A 27,674-nucleotide genomic window follows, 5' to 3' on the forward strand; every position below is an offset into this window, starting at 1 on the left:
ATTATTCATAAATATTCATGTTATTCTTATCTGACTGGGGAGCGGAACTGACCTTGTGCAGTATCTCATAAATTGTGAGATGTGCCCATACGCGAAAGTATTGATTTTTTCCGAGAAACAAATGTCAGTGACCTTGATATAATCTAGAGAGTAAAATAAACATTAATCTTGATATAACCTGGAAATTGATTTAGACATTAAAAAACGAGATGACAAATTGAATTTATTTGAATATTATTTACAATTAACGCTAAAGTAACAGAACATAACCTTCTGCGACAGTATTGGATTTCCAGCCTCCGTGACGTTTCGCTAGTTGTCTTTCGATTGCATATCCGAGAATAATCGATATTTGCGCTTTCATATTGCTACAATGGTGATTTCTGATTAGTGGAACACCTGAACTTTAATGAATAGGTGTACTTTAATGAGGTCCATTAAAGGGCTGCTACCAGGTATATAATTACTACATTTCGGCATGGTCGAGCATAAATTAAATTTAAGGGATGATGGAAGAGGCCAAAACAAATACTTTTTGTTAGACAACTTAAGGTCGACGTCGTGCCCTTAGCTCTCTAGACGGCGTTAAAGTTGGAGCGGTGCGTCACATAAAGCCCGTCATCCTGCTGGACAGAGCTACTGCCTGTCCAAGCTGTGCACAGTTAGAGGAGATGCTCAAAGTAAGCACTAGAGCTCGAAGTGACGAACAATTGCCCGTCGGACCTTCTCAAAGATCCCAGGATATCAAGTATCGAGTCCGCTGCAGAAAAATCATGTTTCTTAAGTCCTCCTCATCATTTGAAGGAGTGGCGTACACTAATATATCCAGGCTAGTAGTCGACCTGGTTGGCGAGTTGGTATAGCGCTGGCCTTCTATGCCCAAGGTTGCGGGTTCGATCTCGGGCCAGGTCGATGGCATTTAAGTGTGCTTAAATGCGACAGGCTCATGTCAGCAGATTTACTGGCATGTAAAAGAGCTCCTGCGGGACAAAATTCCGGCACATCCGGCGACGCTGATATAACCTCTGCAGTTTCGAGCGTCGTTAAATACAACATAACATTTTTCCAGGCTAGTGAGGTCAGGAGATCTTGGTGGCCAGGCAATAGATCCACTACGGCCAATCCACATGCCTGGAAAGACATTGTCCGGGAACGAACATAATGTGTGAAATGTGCTGGTTGACAATCATGCTGTAATCACATGCGGTCCACACCTGTGGATTAACGGTCAGCGCGTCTGGCTGCGAAACCAGGTGGCCCGGGTTCGATTCCCGGTAGGGGAAAGTTACCTGGTTGAGGTTTTTTCCGGGGTTTTCCCTCAACCCTATATGAGCAAATGCTGGGTAATTTTCGGTGCTGGACCCCGGACTCATTTCACCGGCATTATCACCTTCATCTCATTCAGACGCTAAATAACCTAAGATGTTGATAAAGCGTCGTAAAATAACCTACTAAAAAAAATCACATGCGTGGCTTTACCAAGCGTACCAACTGAACAAACAGCACTCCCGATTGTAGCGTCGTCTAGCGGGCTAACAGCTCAACACAGACCTTAAGCTGTCGGACTAAAAATGTTTGTTTTGATCTCTTCTACTATCTATTAAATTTAATGCACTTCTGGAACACCCGGTATACCGGTATCAGTATTTATTCATTTGTGACCACGTAAACCGAAGACGGTTTTTGTTCTTATTCACTAAAGCTTTACAGAGACCCAGTCTTCAGCTGCTCTTAATGGAGTATATCAATGTGCACTTGATCCTTTTGGATAACAATTCTCCAACAAACTTCAGAGGAGATGTGTACAACATGACCAAGCCACCGCACTGTAGTGATCGGCTTCTCACCAACGCGACTATATGACTATATCTGAGTTTTATAGATGCCAAAAGTCTATTTTTTGTAGTATTTTCGAAACTCAAAAGGGCTAGATTGAGCACTAATAAAATCTAGGTTCTTGCTGAATATGAAACTAAAGATAAAATTGCTCGCATTAACTAGGAAATGTTCAATTTCGTTCTCAAACAGGTTTTCACCACTAACTATGCAGAGGGTTGTTCCCGATCTCTGGAAACGATTTTTGAATGATGTCATGTGCGTCACGAATCACACGACACCTGAACTGTGGTGAGAGGTGACAGACCAATAGTGAGTGATTTCATAGTCAGAGTGCACGGTGTATTACAGCAGCAATGCCCAAGAAAATTGAGCCTTTTTGGGAGGGGTACATTACGACCCTTTCCGATGCCAAGTACAGTTATGTGAAAATCATAGGAGCCTGCAGAACACGTGATTTCATCATTTCCAAGAAAAACATCTTCTGTGTACTTAATAAGACTGGCAAAGCTCGGATGGGATTAATTTGTATCATTTCGGGTGCGGCTTGTGGTGGGGGTGGAATCACTTGCTTCCTCCCCTCTGGAATTACTCCCATCCGAGCTTTGCTAGACTTATTAAGTACACAGAAAATGTCTTTCTTGGGAATAACGAAACCACGTTTCTTGCAGGCTCCTATGATTTTCACGTAACTGTACTTGGCATCGAAAAGGGTCGTAATGTACCCCTCTCAAAAAGACTCGATTTTATTGGACATTGCTGCTGTGAAACACAGTGCACTCTGACTATGAAATCACTCACTACTGGTCTGTCACCTCTCACCATAGTACAGTTGTCGTGTGACTCCTGACGCACATGAGGTCATTCAAAATTCGTTTCCAGAGATCGGAAACAGCCCTGTAAAACCTAAAAATTGAATTCTTTAATTTTTCTAACTCTCAAATTCCCAATACATATACTACAGCAGTTATTTATGTAACTTGTCTTTAAACTGGAAATTATTTGCACGAGTGGAAATGATCTCAGCACGAATCATAGAAGAGTGTTGAAATTATCTCGAAATATATTTTCGCAGCATCATGACACATTCTCATCCTCTTTATACTTCGGATATTGAAGAAATAAAACTTGACGGACAGACAAGTGAAGTTGGGAAATGTGATAAAATACAGGCAGACAGACACCGACAAGGAAGAAGGTAGACTGATGGTCGAACAAATCGGCAGAGAGATCGACTGAATAAATGGGCAAGCAGGCAGGCTGCCAGCCAGCCAACCAGAGGGCAGACTGGTAAACGAGTGTGTAATGTACGAAAGGACAGCAGACAGACAGATACAGATGAGTAGACAGATTAGATAGGTGGACAGATATAAATAGGCAGATAGACAAGTAGACAGATAGATAGATTAGATAGGCGGACAAACTGACGCGAGGGACATATAGAAAGAGATAGATAGATAGATAGATAGATAGATAGATAGATAGATAGATAGATAGATAGATAGATAGATAGATAGATAGATAGATAGATAGATAGATAGATAGATAGGTAGGTAGGTAGGTAGATAGATAGATAGGTAGATAGGTAGGTAGGTAGATAGATAGATAGATAGATAGATAGATAGATAGATAGATAGATAGATAGATAGATAGATAGATAGATAGATAGATAGATAGATAGATAGATAGATAGATAGGTAGATAGGTAGGTAGGTAGGTAGGTAGGTAGGTAGGTAGGTAGATAGATAGATAGATAGATAGATAGATAGATAGATAGATAGATAGATAGATAGATAGATAGATAGATAGATAGATAGATAGATAGATAGATAGATAGATAGATAGATAGATAGATAGATAGGTAGATAGGTAGGTAGGTAGGTAGGGAGATAGATAGATAGATAGATAGATAGATAGATAGATAGATAGATAGATAGATAGATAGATAGATAGATAGATAGATAGATAGATAGATAGATAGATAGGTAGGTAGGTAGGTAGGTAGGTAGGTAGGTAGGTAGATAGATAGATAGATAGATAGATAGATAGATAGATAGATAGATAGATAGATAGATAGATAGATAGATAGATAGATAGATAGATAGATAGATAGGTAGGTAGGTAGGTAGGGAGATAGATAGATAGATAGATAGATAGATAGATAGATAGATAGATAGATAGATAGATAGATAGATAGATAGATAGATAGATAGATAGATAGATAGATAGATAGATAGATAGATAGATAGATAGATAGATAGATAGATAGATAGATAGATAGATAGATAGATAGATAGATAGATAGATAGATAGATAGATAGATAGGTAGGTAGGGAGATAGATAGATAGATAGATAGATAGATAGATAGATAGATAGATAGATAGATAGATAGATAGGTAGGTAGGTAGGTAGGTAGGTAGGTAGGTAGGTAGGTAGGTAGGTAGGTAGGTAGGTAGATAGATAGATAGATAGATAGATAGATAGATAGATAGATAGATAGATAGATAGATAGGTAGGTAGGTAGGTAGGTAGGTAGGTAGGTAGGTGGGTGGGTAGGTAGGTAGGTAGGTAGGTAGGTAGGTAGGTAGGTAGGTAGGTAGGTAGATAGATAGATAGATAGATAGATAGATAGATAGATAGATAGATAGATAGATAGATAGATAGATAGATAGATAGATAGATAGATAGATAGATAGATAGATAGATAGATAGATAGATAGATACACATTATAGATAAGTAGACACCTGTAGGTAGATCAAGTAGGCATGTAGATTAGATAGGCGAATAGACAAACAGGCGAGAGAGATATAGAGAGAGATAGACGTATGTAAAGAGAGATACATATATAGATTTATTGTAACAGATACAGCAATTGTTGAGCTATTTTTCAACATATTTCCCACCGGAATTAAGACATTTGTCATTCCGTGGGATCAAGTTTTGTATCCCTGTGCCGTACAAGTCTGTCGCCCGGGATCGGAACCAGTGTGTGACAGTCGTCTAGACCTATCTGTCACTGTGAAAATGCTGACCGGACAGGAATTTCTTGAGGTGTAAGAAAAGATGGTAAATAATTATATTTGTATGTAGGCCTACGTGTGTGCGTGTGTGCGTGTGTGCGTGTGTATGTGTGCGCGTGCGCATGTATATGAAATTTGGAGACTGATACAGAAAGAGTAAAAATTATAGGAACACAAATTAGATTTCTGAAGGGCAGTCGAATGTAGAAAGAAGCACAGATTGCAAATGAAGTAAAAATGACAATATGAGGTAAGGATAATGCTTAAATGCCGTGCCGTGCAACAGATTGCTGCTTCTGTACCAATTTCGAATTATACACTGATCGGAAGAAGGAATGAGGAACTACCGTCCTAAATATATTTTAAGAACAATTTTAATTGAGGCCGGAAAGGATAAATGATAATAATGGAGAAAAGGAAAACAAGAAAAGCTGCCGACAGCCAGTGTTATGCAAGAGTTAAAGAGCAGCCTTGACTGAGCTTTGAATACACTGTGACTTATTAAATTCCCGCCTAAGGCGATCCTGATTGTTATTGCGTATATAGAGCTACAATTCAGTCAAGAGTTCTGAAAACTTTACTACATAGGACTTTAAGTCTATGCTACTGTATCTTATAGTCATAAGACACTACATTTTCACCAAGGAGAAAAAAAAATTCAAATTTAACCTTCAAGGATTTTGCAAGTACCCTCCATATTAATGTCTGAATAGTCTTCTACACTTATTTTCCTTATTCTCCTCTTATTTCTCATACATATATGTTATTTCTAACTATCTTTGCATATTCTTCCTTCTCTTTTTCTTTTATTTTTCCTTAGTTACTTCGATCTTCCTTTACTTGTTTCTTCCGCCTTTTCTTATTAATTTTCTTTTAATTATTTTGATCTTCCTTTGTTTATTTTCTCTTCTCTTCTTTTTTATTTTCCTTGAATGATTTCTATATTTCATCCTTCTCCTTTTATTTTCCTTTAATTATTTTGATCCTCCATTATTTATTTCATTCTTATCTTGTCCATTCATTTTTCTTTAATTATTTCGATTTGCCTTTCTTTATTTCATTTTTATCTTCTCCTTTCATTTTCCTTTAATTATTTTGATCTTTATTTATTTCATTCTTATCTTCTCCTTTCATTTTTCTTTAATTATTTCGATTTGCCTTTGTTTATTTCATCCCTATCTTCTCCTTTCATTTTCCTTTAATTATTTCGATCTTCCTTTGGTTTTTCGTTTATTAAAGTCTTCTTTTGCTTTTTATTTTCTTTACATCTTCCTTGTTATATTCCATGTTATAAGTCTTTTCATCTTCCCCTGTCATTCTTTTCACTTCCAATTCTCAGTATGAATGTTTTCCATATCTAAGTTAACCTTAACAGTACATAGACACGTGGTGCAACTCCAATAACGTGGTGTCATGGAAACCACGACAAAAATAATTACGTGGAGACACATTACTTCCTCTATTCTGTGCAGAAAATGAGTACTAATCGTCTTCATCGCTGGTGAAGAGTGCAGATGTAAGCGAAGATAAAGTCACGACCTTCTTTGCCAGCTAATGACACTGAGGACAGACTTTCTAGCAACTTGGTCTCCCCGGTCGTTGCCCTGACATATCGCCCACATTTGCATGAGAACTGGGGTGCCGACACCTGGACCTCCTTCTATTCTTCATAATTATGTGGTCCGAGTAACATTGAATGCTCTAGTTTACGTCGTCATGTATAAACTTTCATGTGGAAATCTGCAGTTGGATCGGTTCGTACTTGGTAGAGTTAAGGCATTCAATATATTGCAGCCACAATTTAACTACTATAGGCACCTCTAACGACTGCTAAAAATTGAACCAGTACAAATTTGATAGAATTAGCTCGTTCAGTACCTTGAACCCACAATTTATTATTACAGACGACCCTAGCGGCGATCTACAAGTGAACGTAGGAATCCCCAGAGTAGACGCCACGCCTGGGTCTTTAGGCGTGGTACAAGGCCAATAAATAGGTACGGGCAAAATAGAAAGAAAACTAGTGGCTTGTGCAGCAAATGCTGCAAACTAAGTTCATTAGACGTTCAAATAAACATTTTTCAGATTTATTTTCAATGAAGAATACCAGACATTCTGAAAGTTATTTGCTTCCATAACAATGAAAGATACTCTCTCTCTCGAGCCAATACTGAAGAGAACCACGCATATAAATATCTACACCACACCGCCATTAAATATAAGAAAAGGGCCCAACCCCACTTGATTAATAACTATAAAAATATTTGACTTTTAATAATATTATTATCTTACGTAAGTTTCGTAGCTTTCAGTAACATATACTATATATAGTATAGCCTATAGCCGCCACTCAGTAAAATATAGAAATCAAAATCTAATTTAAGTTATTCTCTACATCTACTTATATAACCTCAAAACGTTTCACTATCATATCATCAATATAGCATTAATATGTATAATTAATGAAAAATAGTCACATCATGGCATTAACTACAATAATATTTCATTTCTAATGGTAATAATGTCATCAAACCACCTCAAGTTTTGTAGTTTTTAATATCCAATACACAGCTGTACCCAGAAAATTAAAAACACCACAGAATCGAACCTGTAAATTATTTTTAGTAAGTTAAGTTTTTAATAACCAATTTAATTTGAGCTCTAAATATGTCAGCATTCTTGCAGATCATGGCCTTCGTGTAATATTGTTTACTGTAGTGTGTGTTTTGTTTTATTCTGAAATGCAACACGGCAGATTTGATGCTCGCTTCGCTTCTCCTGAATGCAATTAGCTAGTTCTAAAAACTGACGACAGATGGATTTTGGAAAATAGGAAAATTATGTAGGAAAATTGACATTTCACGGAAAACTACTATTTTTCCGAAAAACTTTGGGTTCCAAGCTTCAAAATGAGGGGCCATTTATTAAAATCCGTTCAGCTGTTTTCCCGTAATTTCCATTACCAGTTCAAATTATATATATAGATGTTGTCAAAATATGAAATTTATTATTATTTAAAAGCTAAGACTTTAGAGATTTATAGTTTTGTCTATATTTAATACACTACCGAATGAAATACAATAAATATGCGTAATTAAATAGTTTATAAGCTTCATCAAATCCCTACCCGAATGCAAGAACTACATATAACTCAATTCTTTACTTAAGAGAGAAAAAAGTAGGCTAATAAAGTTCTTGCATTGGCTGGTCTCAACATTGGTTACAATATAACACAAGTAACTTTTCTTTATTTCCTAGAAATTTTGTCATGAAATGTCGTCCAGTGTATGGACCGGTGCCCATCCAACAACGTGATAAATTTGGGGTGTTAGGATAGGTAGCGAAATCCGGTTAGGAAAGTCAGCTATAACGGCTGGGGGAATACATCCATTCTGGTTGGATGATCGTCCACCTCTGCTTCGGCATGTGGGTGTGAGGCCATCAGCCGCCTGGTCTGTCTGGGCCCTGTGTCCTTAGAGTTCCATAGCGCCACGGATTATTATTATTATTATTATTATTATTATTATTATTATTATTATTATTATTATTATTACTGTACCAGTTCTATTGTGCTGCGTATGCCAAAATTGATATTAAACACTCAGGGACAAAAAAACCGGACACTTCTATATTTGCTTGTATTTTGTTGTCAATTATTTCAAAATGAAACAAAACCCATTTAAACAAAATAATGTTTCATTTAGCACCTTATACGACAACATTTGAAAAAAAAAAAAACTCTCTGATGAGAAAATTTACAAAAAATTACAAAGGGCGTATAACTATGGTCTAACTGTTTTTTTCATTTTATGGTGCCTTAAACATTAAAAACTCTTTTTAGTAACGGGTATTACCCCCTCTGGTTTGAATAACTGCATCCATACGTCTTGGCATGCTCTCAATTTGGTTAGCAATGTCTTCTTGAGGAATAAGTTCCCATTCTTCGCCAAGTGCTCGCCTCAACTCTTGTAACGATTCTGGTCTCGGTCGTCTATTCTTAACACGCCGTCCCAGCATGGCCCACACGTGTTCAATTGGGTTCATGTCTGGATTCCTTGCTGGCCATGGAAGAACATGGATTCCCACTTCTTGGAGATAATCTCCGACCGCATGGGCAATATGCGGCCGTGCATTATCATGCATTAAAACAAAATTATCGCCTACAAATTTGCCAAATGGCACAACATGATCAGCCAAACATTCTTTTATGTACCTATTAGCTGTTAGTCTTCCATTTTCAACAAAAACCAACTCTGTACGAGCATCCGTACACACTCCTGCCCAAACCATCACTCCACCACCTCCATACGGCACATTTTCGGAAATGCAACACTGTGAAAATCGTTCTCCCCTCCTTCTCCAAACTCTTTCACGTCCATCAGGTGAGCACAGATTGAAACGGGACTCATCGGTGAACAGAACACAGCTCCACTGTCCATTTCTCCAATCCCTGTGATCATTTGAAAAATGCAGTCGTTCAACTCGATGCATCCTGAGAAGTCTGGGACCAGTTGCAGGTCTACTTGATATCAGTCCACTTGCTTTCAGCCTCCTTCTAACTGTTTTGGCTGAAATTTAGCGTCCATGCATGTTAACAAATTGCTGGGCTACACTAGTAGCTGGCAGGTTGCACTCCCTAAGAACTCTCAACACCATATACCTGTCTTCATTTTGATTTGTAGCTCTTGGACGACCCGAACCTGGTGTTCTGGTATATTCTAGGGTCTCTCTATACCGTTTTATGGCATCATGGGTGGTGCTTCTAGCCATATTCATAACATTTGCAATGTAACGTACACTGCGACCATCATCGTAAATGGTTACAGCTCGAGCCAAATCTTCAGGTCGCATCTTGTTTTAAGACAAATGTTACAACCCCACTTAAACTCAGAAAATGTAAAAATAAAGAAATAACGAATGATAACGATAATGAAGCAGAAAATGGTTGAGACAAAATTGTTATAGCTGAGACTCCGAAAGCAAAATTGGAATATTTGGTTGTAATGGCTTGTTTATAAAACAAAAAACAATCAACAATGTATACACGTCTCCATAACAACAGATGGCTACCATAATATTGTATGAGAAGATAATGTTTTGCAAAATACCAGCAAATATTAAAGTGACCTGTTTTTTTTGTCCCTGAGTGTATTTTTTCTTTTCTATTTCTTACTTTATTTTCGACTGTCAAATATTCGTAACTCCAATTGCTATCTTGCATGCACTCTGATATTTGTGCCGTCTTGTTATTTGTTTCTTTACTTCTTTGTATAAATTCTTGCTGGTTGTTACTCGTATATGAACTCCCAAATAACTGAATGCTGATACCTGCTCAATAAATTTTCCTTGCACTTCTAACTTTCATCTCACTGATTCTTTCCAAACTGCCATACAGTTGGATTATTCGTATTAATTTCCATATTACATATATATTTTTTACAATTAGTTTAGTGAAGAAAGTTGCTGGTTTAAATAAGTTTATACCAAACAATTTTAAATATTTTGGATGAACAAAATTTTGAACAAATTACATGTATCTACATCTAGGCCTATATACCGATTGAGAATATCGCATTGGAAGAACTGAAATCTGCAGAATTCCAAAACACATTGTAACAAACAAGTTCAACAGGGCGCCAACCATGTCGAACACTATAATAATAATAATAATAATAATAATAATAATAATAATAATAATAATAATAATAATAATAATAATAATAATAATAATAATGTGAACTACTGCTTAGTCTATGAAGTGACTTTTGGGACACACTGTATAACCGACTTTGTTCACGTATTTCTGTTACCATTCACAGATACACGATCAATAACATTGCCAATACGTATTGTTTGTATTTTCATTAGTCCTTCAGTCTCGACCTCTTAGGTCAACACAGTTGTCAGTAATCCAACAGGATCTGTTCCGCGCTGTTGAGGATTGCACTGATACGTGTGTGACAATTGCAGTAGCTCCTGCACTTACAGAGACCGAAAGCGATGCATTGCATTGTGTGAAAGATTGCAGCGTGCGACTTGTTTTCCCAGAGAGAGAATGAATGTCTCTCTCTCTCTCTTTTTTTCTCTGCCCAGCATCTAAAAGCTGTAGTGTAGGTACTTCATACTTCAAACTCTTTTTAAAATATGTGTGTGCGTGCGTGTGCGTGAGAGAGAGAGAGAGACAGAGAGAGAGAATTTTAATTAGACTAATTATACTATTTCGTTTATATGACGTCATTCCATTTTCGGCCTATGAAGTTTAATGAAATTTTGAATGCCAACCAATCACAGTCATACATTGCGATAATTTCTGCAGCTCGATTTATCACTATCAATTTATCGCATGGTCGTTCTTTTGTTTAGTCAGTGTCGTCAACTGTTTCCACGTAAATCGATGAGCATCAGTCCATTTTACTAAATAAAGAGCGAAATCCTACTTCCACATCTACATCTTCATCTTCTAATTCCATGTCAATTGTGTCTAAAGAAAATAACACTCCTTCATAACAATTGTTCATTTAATTAATGTATTAATAATGTTATTTGTAATTATACTATAAAATGTTTGAATTAAATTATGATTTCAGCAGATAATGAAAACGTATTTCTGTTATAACAAGAGAAAAGCGCAGTACATGTAATTAACATTGTTAAACCTGTATTTCGCTTTTCTCAATTGGCATTACTGAATAACATTCAATTTCTTTATTGAAGTAATCGTTACTCATCTATTTCGACTTCACAATGTCTGAATAGGTTAAGTATTAATAAATATACAATTATTAACATTTTGTGAGCGAATTTTAGGGATATACTATTTACGTTTTTATTTTATTCAGGAAATAGTCCTAATAAATATCACTCGCTTCGCTAGTGGATTTATCGGCAAATCTCAGACCTCTTGTGACATTACTATGGACAAAATTTGTGGTCTTAAAGAATCATTCCTATTACTCCAGTTTATAAGAAAATGTAGTGGCGGTGAATTTATCATCTCTGGCTGTGGTAATTAACTTATTGTTGTGGGGCAAAATCGTCCCTTATTAAAAAAACACAAGCTAAAAGAATGGGGTCTAGGGCATTTCGTAACCGTTATAGTTTGTCACCTATTTTTCGTCATTAGTTTTTTGGTCATCAGATACATTTTGTCATCATGTTTTTTGTCACTATATCGTCATCATATACATTTTGTCATCATTTTTGTATACTGAGGGGATTTCGTCACCAAAATAATAATTGTATGTCGTAAAATAGATGACGTAGCTTCCGCTGAAGTTCCAGCTTCAGCTCTCATTGCTTCTATACAGGATGTTTAAAAAATACGGGGCATAATTTCAGGTATGTATTTCCCACATGTAGACAATCAAAATAGTTCGTTACAACATGTGTCCGGAAATGCTTCATTTCCGAGTTATGGCCTTCACAACATTGAAATTCACCGGAACGTTTTTCTTTCCGCAGGTCGTTGTCATTACAGAAGATGTTCAAAATGTCCACCTCCTGCTTGAATACAGACCTCACATCGATGTCTCATTGATCTGCGAACACGATCCCAAACTCCAGGAGTATTGCGTATGTCCTCAGAACATGTCACAATTCGATTCCGAAGGGATTCCAAATCGGGCACCGAAGACGAATAAACCAATGATTTTAAATGGCCCCACAAGTAGAAATCGAGAGGGTTCAGATCAGGTGAGCGTGGAGGCCAAGCAATTGGGCCACCTCTACCTATCCATCGATCAGGAAACCTTCGATCCAAGTACCGGCGAGCCGTAAGATGAAGTGTGCAGGAGCGCCATCATGCAAGAAGTGAATGTGTTGACGATTGATCAGTGGAGTGTCTTCTAAAACATGAGATATGGTTCCGGTGAATTTCAATGTTGTGAAGGCCATTACTCGGAAATAAAGCATTTCTGGACACATGTTGTAATGAACTATTTTGATTATCTACATGTGGGAAGTACATACCTGAAATTATGCCCCGTATTTTTTAAACACTCTGTATATTCCGCAGCTCCAATTCTACCCCAATTCGCTGAGTGATTCGAATGCTCTGTGAATGCTACTATCGATATGTATTGTTGTTATAATGGACATAAAATGTGTTGCCAACTTCTATTTTATTTATTTATCAAAGCTTCCTCAAATTAGAGGCTGCCATTAGACAAAGCATACAAAACAATACATGAACAAATAGAAGATGAGAGCTAAAAGAATAAGAAAAAAGGCAAACAAACACACAAACAAACAATGGGAGTTTACAGACGAAAAAAAAATTCAAGTAAAGAATCAGTGAAAGCTAAGAAGGAAAAAGAAAAATGATAATGGTGCGTCAATTTTTTCCATACACTGAATTAGAGTCCATACACGTGGTTCCGTAAAAGTTTGACTGACTCTCTAATTATGAGGAGGGCCAGTTCATTCAGAAAAGATTTGTGCAGTCCTAGGGTCTTACAGAATTGAGAAGAGAAGTTAGGTATCGTTCCTCTTGCTCCAAACATCAATCCCGTAACACTGATAACACTGACTTGTAGCCTACTTCAAAATGGAAATAACGGCAGTCTGCTGTTCAAAAATCTGAAAGTTAGAATTTATAAAACAGTTATATTACCGGTTGTTCTTTATGGTTGTGAAACTTAGACTCTCACTCTGAGAGAGGAACATAGGTTAAGGGTGTTTGAGAATAAGGTGCTTAGGAAAATATTTGGGGCTAAGCGGGATGAAGTTACAGGAGAATGGAGAAAGTTACACAACATAGAACTGCACGCACTGCATTCTTCACCTGACATAATTAGGAACATTAAATCCAGACGTTTGAGATGGGCAGGGCATGTAGCATGTATGGGCGAATCCAGAAATGCATATAGAGTGTTAGTTGGGAGACCGGAGGGAAAAATACCTTTAGGGAGGCCGAGACGTAGATGGGAGGATAATATTAAAATGGATTTGAGGGAGGTGAGGTATGATGATAGAGACTGGATTAATCTTGCACAGGATAGGGACCGTTGGCGGGCTTATGTGAGGGCGGCAATGAACCTTCGGGTTCCTTAAAAGCCATTTGTAAGTAAGTAATAGTAAAATATATTTTCCCTGGACTAAAAATATAATACAAACTGACTAAAATCACATCAGTAGTAACAAACTGTTTAATAATTTTTTTATTTAATTTTTTAATTTGGTAGAATTTAATGCTTATCGAATATCGAATGCTAAAAACGCTAATCGAACCATTTTTTTTTTTTGCGTATAATGTGTGATGGGTGGCCCCTATAATGCATCTGTTCCTTCTTATCTGAGGAAATAGTCATCAGTGAATTACAAATGTCGCGCTGATCACACCTCCATACAATCCCGGTCTTCGTAACTTTGTGCTTTGTATACATATCTCCATTATAGATTAACTTATCTCTTGCTCTATTACTTTATACGAATCGAAATAATTTTGCCATACCTTAACTTGAAGATTTTGAAACCAATGAATCCTGTAACTTGAAGATTTCGAATCCAAAAAATGACTGTATCCTTGGAAACGAAATGAACAATGCGAACACAATGAAGTAGGAGGTTTTATATTACGTATCATTTTATATAGGTATCAAGGGAAGCGACACGAAGGAGGGAAATTGTGGTGGCGAATAGTGATGAGGAAATTAAACTGGTGACAAAATATGGTGTTGACAAAAGTGATTTGGTGACAAAATATGGTGGTGACAAAAGTGATTTGGTGACAAAATATGGTGGTGACAAAAGTGATTTGGTGACAAAATATGGTGGTGACAAAAGTGATTTGGTGACAAAATATGGTGGTGACAAAAGTGATTTGGTGACAAAATATGGTGGTGACAAAAGTGATTTGGTGACAAAATATGGTGGTGACAAAAGTGATTTGGTGACAAAATATGGTGGTGACAAAAGTAATTTGGTGACAAAATATGGTGTTGACAAAAGTGATTTGGTGACAAAATATGGTGGTGACAAAAGTGATTTGGTGACAAAATATGGTGTTGACAAAAGTGATTTGGTGACAAAATATGGTGGTGACAAAAGTGATTTGGTGACAAAATATGGTGGTGACAAAAGTGATTTGGTGACAAAATATGGTGGTGACAAAAGTGATTTGGTGACAAAATATGGTGGTGACAAAAGTGATTTGGTGACAAAATATGGTGGTGACAAAAGTGATTTGGTGACAAAATATGGTGGTGACAAAAGTGATTTGGTGACAAAAGTGAATCGGTGACAATGTTGCAGTGGCAAAATGTAATATGTGACGAAATCACCGAGTGACGTAACATTGGTGACAAAAATTCCGGATCCCAAAAGAATGAATATAGAAACGCGAGATATAATATTATATATCTGTAGTGCTCGGGAAAAATGACACAAGTCAGTTTCCACAAACCATTTTTTGATAATTTATTGACAACATACGGAACATCTGTTCGCTTGGAAAAAAATACATAGGTATTCCTCCCATTACAATAAGTCATACAGAAAAAAAAATCAAATCGACATAAACCAGTGTAAGTTGTTGATAGGCATCAATCTGTTATGGCAAATGGTAAAAGGTCACAGTATCAGGTATTAAAACATGGAGTGCCTCAAGGCTCAATTTTGGGACCTTTATTATTTATTATTTATGTTAATGATCTTCCCGACTATATTCGGGATGGATGTTCTGAGTCTTTCATGTTTGCTGATGATTTAGCAGTTAGGCCTAATACTATTCATAAAAATAGTGACATATTGTCTATGGAACTTGCTGATGTATCAAGTAGGGTTGTTGATTGGTGCAGTGCGAATAACCTCATGATTAATTCTAACAAAACTGTTAAATTAAACTTTGGTATTAATCGTCTTACTACTGTTAGTAATACTGCTGTTAGGTTTCTGGGCATCTTTCTTGAGCCTAGAATAGGATGGAAAACTCATGTTGACTATGTTGCTAAGAAATTAAGTAAAGGCCTATATACGAGGGGGATCCAGGAAATAACGACCGTTCGCGCATACCCGCCGCGCAGCTGACTCCCCTTCCTTGTTTGAAGGTCAACTGGCTTCCTTAACATGTGTTCTCATAATGTTGTGAGTACTGGTTGCAACAAGTCGCCATTGTGCATTTTGTGTTACTTCAAAATGAACGACGTGATTGATAATCCCGCCGACTCTGAGGTGAGGAGTGTGATTCGATTTTTGAATGCCCGATATTTGAAACCTGCAGAAATTTACCGGCAATTGAAAGAAGTGTATGGTGATACTGTAATGAATGAAAGAAATGTGAGAAAATGGTGCGAGTTTCATCGTGGACATTTGTTCGCCCATTGTTGAACATTTCGCACCATTTTCTCACATTTCTTTCATTCATTACAGTATCACCATACACTTCTTTCAATTGCCGGTAAATTTCTGCAGGTTTCAAATGTCGGGCATTCAAAAATCGAATCACACTCCTCACCTCAGAGTCGGCGGGATTATCAATCACGTCGTTCATTTTGAAGTAACACAAAATGCACAATGGCGACTTGTTGCAACCAGTATTCACAACATTATGAGAACCCATGTTAAGGAAGCCAGTTGACCTCCAAACAAGGAAGGGGCGTCAGCTGCGCGGCGGGTAAGCGCGAACGGTCGTTATTTCCTGCATCCCTCTCGTATGTTAAGGTTGTTAAGGAATAATTTACCTAACAAGGTATTGTTTACAATATTTCATAGCCATATACAAAGTCATTTAAATTATGGTATTATTCTTTGGGGTCACCATACTTCTGCTCAAGCTCTTTTCATATTACAAATGAAAGCTTTAAGATTAATTTATGGAGTACCAAATACGACTCATTGTAAACCTCTTTTTATAAGGTCACAAATCTTGACATTGCCGTCTATGTATGTATTGGCCTGTCTTCTTTACATTCGGAATAACATTAATAATTACATAGCATGTACTTCTGTTCATAAATATTCTACAAGAAATAATACAAATTTATATATTGACAAATGTAAATACAGTATTACTCAAAACAGTTTTCTATTCTTTGCTTTTAAATTATTTAATAGTCTACCTGTTGATATAAGGAACCTTCCATTCCGAATTTTTAGGACACGAATTAGGACTATATTATTGGCAAATCCATTGTATGATGTCGATGAGTTTTTTAATATTCATGTATCTTAATTTGTATCCATTGTATGATATCATGTATTTTAAATTGTATATGACGATGCCATACATGTTCCACATGTTTTTGCAAAATAAACAAAAAGGAAAATAAATAAAAAAAAATAGATTATAAAAAATGGTTTGCGAAAACTGACTTATGTCACTTTTCCCAAGCACTGCAGATATTTTTCGTTACAAGTAGGCTATCACATGAATATCTTCGGCCCTCGGGAATGCGTTCCCATATTTATAATGCATTGTTGAACTGAGAGGCGCCAAGAATAACAAGACACGGGTATGCGGGAAGCTATTCCTGCTGAATAAAGTCTGGTGTCAGTCTTTGTTTCAGAGTCAAAGGATGAAAGTTTTCAAGATATAAGATACTCTCTCTTCACCAAAAATATGATCACCTACATAGGCCATGCTTAATTTTCCGAAAGATACAAGCAGTCTTTCACGAGCAACAACCTTTCTGTGTAATTGTTTCTTATTCTGTCCTATTTTCTGACAAATCGCGAGACAGATGAACAAAATAGAAACTATATCTGTATTTATTACGTGTAATTTAACTTAGTGCCTTATCTAAAGAATAATAGGGCAATCACATGGTTAATAATGTCCACAAATTTCCACCGATATAATAAATGTTGGCGTAAATTCATTTCTTAAATGGTTTTATTTTTACGACGCTTTAACAACTTCGATGGTTATCTAGCGTCTAAGTGAAATGAAGGCACATTTAAAGAACAAAACAAAATTTTTTAAATAAGTTACGATCATAATACACTGCTCTCTTAAATTGAATATATTAGGAATTCAATCAATGGCTTCCCAAACCACGCTATGAAATGTTTCATATAAAACCATTTTTATCTCGAAAAGGAAGGAAAAACGAGCAAAAATGTATTCAACTTTTTTGTTTGAAATATGACAAAGAATAACCCCCTGAAATTAATAACATTACTTATGGTATATACATCACTTCTGCAGTACAATACAAGTCCACATATATTATTGATACTCTACTTTTACTGCTTACTCTCCAGAGTTAAAGAAACTGTTGAAAATGTTATCCTCTAACTTTCACACATTTTTTAGATCTCTTTAAGAAATTCCCAATCGCACGGCTAAATTTCTCTCATGTAACTGAAAGAAAGAGTCTGTTCTGTATAGTTTATCTTTTATGTTGCCATACAAATAAAATTCTCACGGTGTAGGATCGGGGGATCACAAATTTCTGTTAATTATTCGATTCTCGGAATGTACCTCATGTCTAACGTTTCATTAGCTATATGTGCAGTGGCAGAATCGTGCTGGAAGAATACATACAATCGTTCTTCGTCAGTTAATTTGACAAAAATTGATATCAGATCTATACGGTATATTTGTCTTTACTCTTTCGATTCTGCACACCTCAACACCAAATTACCTTTCGTCTCGTTTCTCTTATCTATACTCTAACCACGACGTAAATACCAGATCACTTATCTGTGGCACGCTAAGTATACCTCTTCATAGAACATCTTGTTATTCATCATCTTTTACAATATCCACCTCGCGTCAATGGAATTCCTTGTCACAAAGTATTAGGGGCTGCAAGACAACAAACACCTTTAAGAACAGCTTAAAAGATAACCTTCTTAGCATTTCACTCCAATCATACTGCTTTAAACTATCACTGACTACATTGTTACTTCTTTCTTTAGACATCATCCTGATAGTGCTGTATTTTCAAAATTGTCTCATAATAATCTCTTTCTATTATCTAATATTATTTGAAATATATTAACATTCTATGTATTTTAGCTTAATTCTGTTACACAGTTTATTTCAGTGTTTAATTAATAGTTCATAGTATTTTGTTGTTTAATACGTACATAACACTTGTATACATGAATTGGTCATTGCTAAAAGGCCCTTTCTCCGTATTTTTGCAAAAATGAGTTAACTACAGATTCAACATCCTTACACATAAATACACAATCTGTGCTAAAAGGACTTTCCTCAAGCCTTCATACACACGCACAGTTGAGCATTTCATTTTTCGTGTCATGCTAAAATGCCCTTACTCCAGGATAGAGGGCCTTCTAGCTGTGAACTTGTCATTTAGCCGTGGTTCCATCTGATGACAAACCTTTATACTTACTATACTATCAGCTATCTTCATTGTTTGAAGCGGTCTGTTTATTCTGCTCTGATCTTTATTTGTGTTTTAATACAAATTATTATATTATACGCAATTTCGGCTAATTAAAATGGAGACTGAGAGTTTGAAAAGCAAAAAGAGATGTAGTGATACTTGCAGTTGGAAAAGAAATATATTAAAGAAAGCCAAAGTTAAAGGCACTGAACATGTGACTTACTCTGGAGAATTGGTGGCTGAAAGACGAACTGGTGAGGATTGTAGGTAAGTTCAGAATATTTACACTGAATCACTGACGTAAATGAATATTGCATAAAAATGTTATTTCTTAGGCCACAAAAATCTTTATAGGCTATATAAAATATTTATGCATGCACAAAAATAAAGTCACTCATTAACTGGCGGCCCATGTTTTACGAAAGAGGTCTTTCTTTAGAATCTTATGGTGGAAAGGTACCTCGGTGTTCGAAGTTGTCATTCGCCCCTGCGAGTTATTATGAATATATGTACAATGCCACTCTTCCTCATATTGTTTCAACATCCAAGTTCATTGATGGTTGTATTAGGCATACCTTTGCTCTTTGTCTACCTGGAATTGAAAACATAGTCCTTCCCCAACGTCCTACTTATGATGAATTGATTGCAATCAACCCAGACAAAATGCAGGATATCAAGAAAATTCTATGCTACATTCCCCATGAACAGTTACCTTATTATGAGAAAGTTGTAAATTCTCCACTAGCAGAACATAGAGAAAATACAGAATGAAATCAAGTTAGATTTAAAACAAGGGCCTAAAACTTTGTAATACGCAATTAAAATATATTTTAAGAAGAGAAATATACTTTTAACTTGAAATAATGGCAGTTTATTTAATTTACAATCCTGTATTTTATTACAGTACTCCATTTTTAACCAAATGTGAAATTATTTTAAGTTCACTGCTAAAAGGCCCTTAAATTTGAATTTTTAATTAATAATATTATACAAACTACATATGACAACAAAATAAAAATTGTGCTCCCAGAAAGCACAAATATACCTTTATGATGGACAGTCACCACATTGCTCTACGAAGATTAGTATTTCTTAAAAACAGTTTTTTTCGATTTATTCAGAACTAACATTTTTGGACAAAGGGCCTTCTAGCAATGACCAATTCACATGTAACTCTCATCTAAATCAAATTGTTGAATTCTTTGTAAGTTCATGCATATGTATATATATATATATATATATATATATATATATATACTTTTTGCTGGTTGAGTGGAAGAGAAGGCCTTACGGCCTTAACTCTGCCAGCTAAAATAAATTATTATTATTATTATTATTATTATTATTATTATTATTATTATTATTATTATTATTATATATTAATAAAAGATCGGTTCACCCGAAATAGCAAAACAATCAGAGATTTTAGAATCATGAACTTTATAAAACAAGGAAATAGGAAGGTTGATCATTAAGTAAGGTTTCCTGTATTCATGTAATGTAGCACAGTACTTGTCAGATGTAGTAACTGAAGACTTCGGGGGTAAATAATGATAACTCACATATGCAAATTACATACATTTTAATTTTTACTGCAAACGCAAGAGGATTACTATATTTTTCAAGCAGCTTAATCCGATCATTTGTTAACATATTTGCATAATTATTTAACCAAATCAAAGATAATGTGGCTTATAGGCTGTTAGCAACCAGAAAACTGTCAATATCAGTTTTGAGGGCTATCACTATTTACGCCAGCGGTCTTCAATTGTTGTTCCAGTCTGCATAAAATCAAGGTGAAGAAGTGTTGTGTCATGAACAGTACATTCACACAGAAAAAAATTAATTTCTCTCAGCATGCAAAGAAATATTATGGAAGTAACCCTACTTAGTGATCAACCACCGTAAAAAGGTTACGTTATGTCTTTTGTAGTATAAATAGCAAAGTCTACGTGCAACACATTTTACCTTGAAGTATGAACAAAACAATTTCCTTGTGAGAAAATAACTTAGATGCTTTAGTCAAATGGTAAAATTTGTAATTAAATAAGTCATTGGCACGTTACCACGAGAAACTTTAAATCAACTTAAACAATTTAAAATTTCCGATGCAACGATTGATGCCATAGGATCTCATGTGTTAAAATCATCCTTAGCTACAATTAGTAATCATTTGTACCCAATAAACTTTTATTGTAAATGATTTCCTATGTTTTCGTATCATTTATCTTAATGTTTTCTTTTTCCTTTCAAATTGTCACATAATTGGTTTTAATGATTATTCTTTATGAAATGATTAGTAGGCCGATCTATTCGAACCCTTATTTAGGGCGGCTTTATTTATAATGCCAAAGCCCGGCATTAGATAACAACAACAACTTATTTATAAAATATAAAAATTGGGATTGCAACGGATTGGTGTGTGCAATGCCAAAATTGAAGTGTTATCTCTCTATTCGGGTGCAGAGTAGACGATTTTATTTACTTATGTATTGTAAATGACGTAATAAAAGTGTAATAGTCAAGCAAAAATTGTAATTTGTAAGACATTTTTTATCTCATGAACCAATTCTCAAATTTAAAAATCCATGCGCAGTTTTCTTTATCATAAAATGTAAGTCCTTCGCAGAAAATATTTAAAGGTAAAATCAATTCTGAAGCTGTCAGAGATGTATTTATCTCATGAATCAAATCTCAAATTTAAAAATCCATGAGCAGTTTTCTTTATCATAAAATGTAAGTCCTTCACAGAAAATATTTAAAAGTGAAATCAATTCTGAAGCTGTCATTGATGTATTTATCTCATGAACCAATTATCTAATTTAAAAATCCATGCGCAGTTTTCTTTATCATAAAATGTAAGTCCTTCACAGAAAATATTTAAAAGTAAAATCAATTCTGAAGCTGTCAGGGATATATTTATCTCATGAACCAATTATCTAATATAAAAATCCATGCGCAGTTTTCTTTATCATAAAATGTAAGTCCTTCACAGAAAATATTTAAAAGTAAAATCAGTTCTGAAGCTGTCAGGGATGTATTTATCTCATGAACCAATTCTCAAATATAAAAATCCATGCGCAGTTTTCTTTATCATAAAATGTAAGTCCTTCACAGAAAATATTTAAAAGTAAAATCAATTCTGAAGCTGTCAGGGATGTATTTATCTCATGAACCAAATCTCAAATTTAAAAATCCATGCGCAGTGTTCTTTATCATAAAATGTAAGTCCTTCACAGAAAATATTTAAAAGTAAAATCAATTCTGAAGCTGTCAGGGATGTATTTATCTCATGAACCAATTCTCAAATTTAAAAATCCATGCGCAGTTTTCTTTATCATAAAATGTAAGTCCTTCACAGAAAATATTTAAAAGTAAAATCAATTCTGAAGCTGTCAGGGATGTATTTATCTCATGAACCAATTATCTAATATAAAAATTCATGCGCAGTTTTCTTTATTATAAAATGTAAGTCCTTCACAGAAAATATTTAAAAGTAAAATCAGTTCTGAAGCTGTCAGGGATGTATTTATCTCATGAACCAATTCTCAAATATAAAAATCCATGCGCAGTTTTCTTTATCATAAAATGTAAGTCCTTCACAGAAAATATTTAAAAGTAAAATCAGTTCTGAAGCTGTCAGGGATGTATTTATCTCATGAACCAATTCTGACATTTAAAAATCCATGCGCAGTTTTCTTTATCATAAAATGTAAGTGCTTCACAGAAAATATTTAAAAGTAAAATCAATTCTGAAGCTGTCATTGATGTATTTATCTCATGAACCAATTCTGACATTTAAAAATCCATGCGCAGTTTTCTTTATCATAAAATGTAAGTGCTTCACAGAAAATATTTAAAAGTAAAATCAATTCTGAAGCTGTCATTGATGTATTTATCTCATGAACCAATTCTGACATTTAAAAATCCATGCGCAGTTTTCTTTATCATGAAATGTAAGTCCTTCACAGAAAATATTTAAAAGTAAAATCAATTCTGAAGCTGTCAGGGATGTATTTATCTCATGAACCAATTCTCAAATTTAAAAATCCATGCGCAGTGTTCTTTATCATAAAATGTAAGTCCTTCACAGAAAATATTTAAAAGTAAAATCAATTCTGAAGCTGTCATTGATGTATTTATCTCATGAACCAAATCTCAAATTTAAAAATCCATGCGCAGTTTTCTTTATCATAAAATGTAAGTCCTTCACAGAAAATACTTAAAAGTAAAATCAATTCTGAAGCTGTCATTGATGTATTTATCTCATGAACCAAATCTCAAATTAAAAAATCCATGCGCAGTGTTCTTTATCATAAAATGTAAGTCCTTCACAGAAAATATTTAAAAGTAAAATCAATTCTGAAGCTGTCAGGGATGTATTTATCTCATGAACCAAATCTCAAATTTAAAAATCCATGCGCAGTTTTCTTTATCGTAAAATGTAAGTCCTTCACAGAAAATATTTAAAAGTAAAATCAATTCTGAAGCTGTCAGGGAAGTATTTATCACATGAACCAAATCTCTAATTTAAAAATCCATGCGCAGTTTTCTTTATCATGTCCACACCTGTGGAGTAACGGTCAGCGCGTCTGGCCGCGAAACCAGGTGGCCCGGGTTCGAATCCCGGTCGGGGCAAGTTACCTGGTTGAGGTTTTTTCCGGGGGTTTTCCTCAACCCAATACGAGCAAATGCTGGGTAACTTTCGGTGCTGGACCCCGGACTCATTTCACCGGCATTATCACCTTCATATCATTCAGACGCTAAATAACCTAGATGTTGATACAGCGTCGTAAAATAACCCAATAAAATAAATTTCTTTATCATAAAATGTAAGTCCTTCACAGAAAATATTTAAAAGTAAAATCAATTCTGAAGCTGTCACGGGTGTTTTAATCATAATTTAATATCATTAAAATACGTGGAAATTAATATCTAAGGAACTAATGAATGAAACTTGATGAAATTTGGTACTGTTATTTAAACGTACAGGCACAACAAAAGTTTCAAAACTCAGTCCCAGTGTCCTTTAAATATAGTGTAAGAAAGGAATTTGATTAGTCAACAAATTTACTTTCAAAATAGAGAGGTGGGTTGACGGAGGGGGGAGCCGTAGTTTTCTTTAGCGTTTCACCAAAAGACGGGCTGCTGCTGGCTAACAAAACATGCGATAGCGAGAGTTCCCACCACGGCGGCGCGGAGTGGAAAGTGGCGCTGCCAGCAGCAACAAAAGTGCGTCGCGATATGGGATATTCCAGTCTCTGAGCGTGGGCGACAGTTGGTAGCTCTGATGCGAGAGGGACCTCAAAGCGACAAGCGACTCTGATAAGTGCGGCGGACTCGAACTCCTGTTACTCAGCGCTCCGGATACAGCGGGCGGTAAATATACGGTTCTTGTGTACTTGGGTGAGTTTCAAGTCTAAAATTACAGCAGATGGCTCATGCTTTTATAAACCGCGCCGACTGCAAGTTTTGGAGCCAGTTTCTTGTAAGTTGTGTCCATACCGCAGTGCATCTTCATTGACCAATATCTCACTAGAAATACGAGACCCGACTCGCCGGAGTTCAAAATTATTACTGTAATACACTTTTTTCCAAGCCGGAGATCCGGGTTTAAATGTCGACAAGTAGGCCTACTATGTGAAATTTATTTTTGTGGGACAGTGCTATAGTTTTTCTTAAGGTACTTCCGTTTTTTCTACCGTCAATCTATCAATTCTTCTTATCCATTCGTCTGCTATTGTATTCTGATTGTCTTGAAGTCACCCCAATAAAAAGACTAGTTTCATGGTCATATTATTCGGATTTAGTGTGTATAATATCATTTATTGAGTTCAGAATAAAATTTATCAATTAATTCTCAATCTTAGTGCCACAGAAGAATAATTTAATATCAAACAAGCGAGTTTATACATCCAATTGTCTCCCTTTCTCTCTCTCTCTCTCTACTTTTCCTCTTTCCTTTTCGAGTACGGAATACATTTCGTTAATAAATTTATTATCTTCAATACAATAAAAAGAAGTATTAATACTTGAAAAACTGAAGATTTCATCTGTCTTCCAATATAGCTTCCTTTATTTTAGGCCTATATCGAGTGCTCTTCAGTATTAATAATAATAATAATAATAATAATAATAATAATAATGTTTTATTTTCGCTGGCAGAGTTAAGGCCATAAGGCCTTCTCTTCCACTCAACCAGCCTTAATCAATACAATACATATTTAAATTACAAATATTTACACTACACTTAAAAGGTTCTCCAGCTATATTCTTCAGTAAGTTTTAAAGACTAGTAGACTACATATTTATTTAAATTTAGATAAACCTATAAGGTAAAGTAGTAACTTAATTTATGAGCTAATTTAATTCAATCAATTATAATTAATTTAAGATTTGAGATAGCTAGTAAAATGATGAAAATTAATTTAATATAAGCTTACTAGGACTATGTTACAGGGAGAAAAAAATATATATATAAATCTAAAATATATTTCTATAATGAGAATATTAATGTAATTGCCATTAGAGGTTTCGTAAATCTATTTAGAGAAATTAATGATAATAATAAGAATGGACAGATGTTAGTTTCATTATAAGTAACAAATATTAATCAGCAATTGATCTGTTAAGTAAGAATTTATGTAATTTGGACCTAAATGAAGTTATTGTCCAACAACCCCCTTACATCACTCGGAAGCGAGTTCCAATTTCTAGCAACTGAAACTGTATTGGTTCTATTTCGCGAAGAGAGTAATACGTAATGAATGAAAATAAAATGGCTCGTAACAAGATATCTAATTTACTAATCTAGAGCAATATGTCTTGCCTTCTGCTCAACCTTGCTCCTGCGGTTGTGAAAGCATTTTACGTGCAGAGAGCCATGGCCTTCTTTTATTGTCTGCGTAGGAGGAAACAATGGTCAAGCAGTAGCGATAAAACAAAATCGATAGTTTAAAACGATATATTGCAGCCATAGATAGGTCTGATTGGTTAAAATGTAACGGATTGTTAGGTCTACATTCCATTGGTGAATAGGTACATGAGTGATATAGTGAATATTGATATTATCCGAGAAGAGATACCGTATATAGATGCAGTTTTTTCTTTCTTCTAATTTGTTTGTTTTTTGTATTAAATTCCTTTCTTTAACATGTATATCCATTTCTTTTTTATGTTCTATTTTCTCCGTTCTTGAGTTGCGAGCAAAATTGTTTGATTATTTATTCATTATAATTTTATAATACAATACAATTAGCAATAAAATAAATTATATATTCAATTGTTGAAGCAAAATATCATTCTGTCCATGGGCTTGCGTAGATTAAATCCGTTATCGCAATGAAACATTGTTTAATTCATTTCCTTCGGATAGCTTCAAGAAAATTACTTAAAAAATATGATAGGGGATTGATGGAATCCTTATAATTGAGTGGAAGGTTCATTCTGTTCTTATTGTGAACATGGCTGGGACTAAAACATTTTTGCGATTTGAAATAAAAGTTTGCTTTTAATATCCGTCTGTATACTGCCCGCATTTAAATTTAACAAGGCGGAGCCTTCTCGTTAACAATACATAATCGCTTCCTCATTCCATGAGGCCTAGTTTCGAGACAACAATGTTATCGATAATAGTCGAAACGATTCCCACATCAATATGACGGCAATGAGTTGTTTGAAATTGTAATAAATAATAATGTCATTCATTACAATATATAATTTGATTCATTTGAAAATTAATACCACAGTTAAGTACTTTAGATTTAGACTATATTAAATTAACTACGTCTGTTCTTATCCTCTCCGCATTTATTAATCACCCTTATTTGTGTATGAATAATTTTTAATTAAATTAAAATTAAAGTTAATGTTTCGTTAAGCATTTACACGTTAAAAACATTTCACGTGAATCTTTCCAAGTCCATATGATATCGAAATCATAGATCTACAGGAGCTGTTTAACACGGGCTCCTTGTATAACTGAAATAAAGAAAAATCAAAATTCATTATTCATTTATTAATTAATATGTCAGCATTATTGTTGGAATTGTCTATGACGACATCCGGATGGCTTAGTGGTTTCTTTCATGAAATAATGCGATCCACATAACCCCCTAAAATATAAAAGGAAATGAGAATGTATGCGCTAACATAATGAGCATAGGCTGCGCATTCCATTTGATCAATGTTCTAGCAGAGGTATAACGTGGGCCATGAAGAACAAATGAAGCTATTCAACTAACGAATACATTGTGGATGGTATCGACGCAGCCCCCATAAGGGAGTTGTAATTTTTGTTACACTTTTTCTCGAGTGGTACGCAGAAAGGCGATCCACGTTAAATCACCACTCTCCCTCACAACCTCCTTTTCGTAAATAAGCTGTAAAATATCCGCAATCTTATAGAAGCTGAAGAATCTTCGTAGTTGAGAACGTAATTGCATGTACAATGAACGAATGAATAATAATAATAATAACAATAATAATAATAATAATAATAATCGGCATCATCAACAACACTC

General features: G+C 35.1%; 1 protein-coding gene across 11 annotated transcripts in view; it reads left to right on the forward strand.

Moving 5' to 3' along the window:
* The window catches only part of LOC138713875 (putative RNA exonuclease pqe-1), a 203,417-nt gene that overhangs the window by 95,345 nt on the left and 80,398 nt on the right, over window positions 1–27,674 (forward strand). For 2 of the 11 annotated variants that reach the window (XM_069846356.1, XM_069846362.1), the window contains exon 1: window positions 24,375–24,531. The exons of 3 other annotated variants lie outside the window; for them this stretch is intronic. The gene's annotated coding sequence lies outside the window, so the exon portion shown is untranslated. Of the gene's footprint in view, window positions 1–24,374; window positions 24,559–27,674 lie in introns of those variants that run through there. 6 more of the 11 variants (XM_069846359.1, XM_069846363.1, XM_069846360.1 and 3 more) reach the window with 4 other exon arrangements.

The sequence above is a fragment of the Periplaneta americana genome, chromosome 14 (assembly GCF_040183065.1).
Source record: "Periplaneta americana isolate PAMFEO1 chromosome 14, P.americana_PAMFEO1_priV1, whole genome shotgun sequence".
NCBI lineage: Eukaryota > Metazoa > Arthropoda > Insecta > Blattodea > Blattidae > Periplaneta > Periplaneta americana.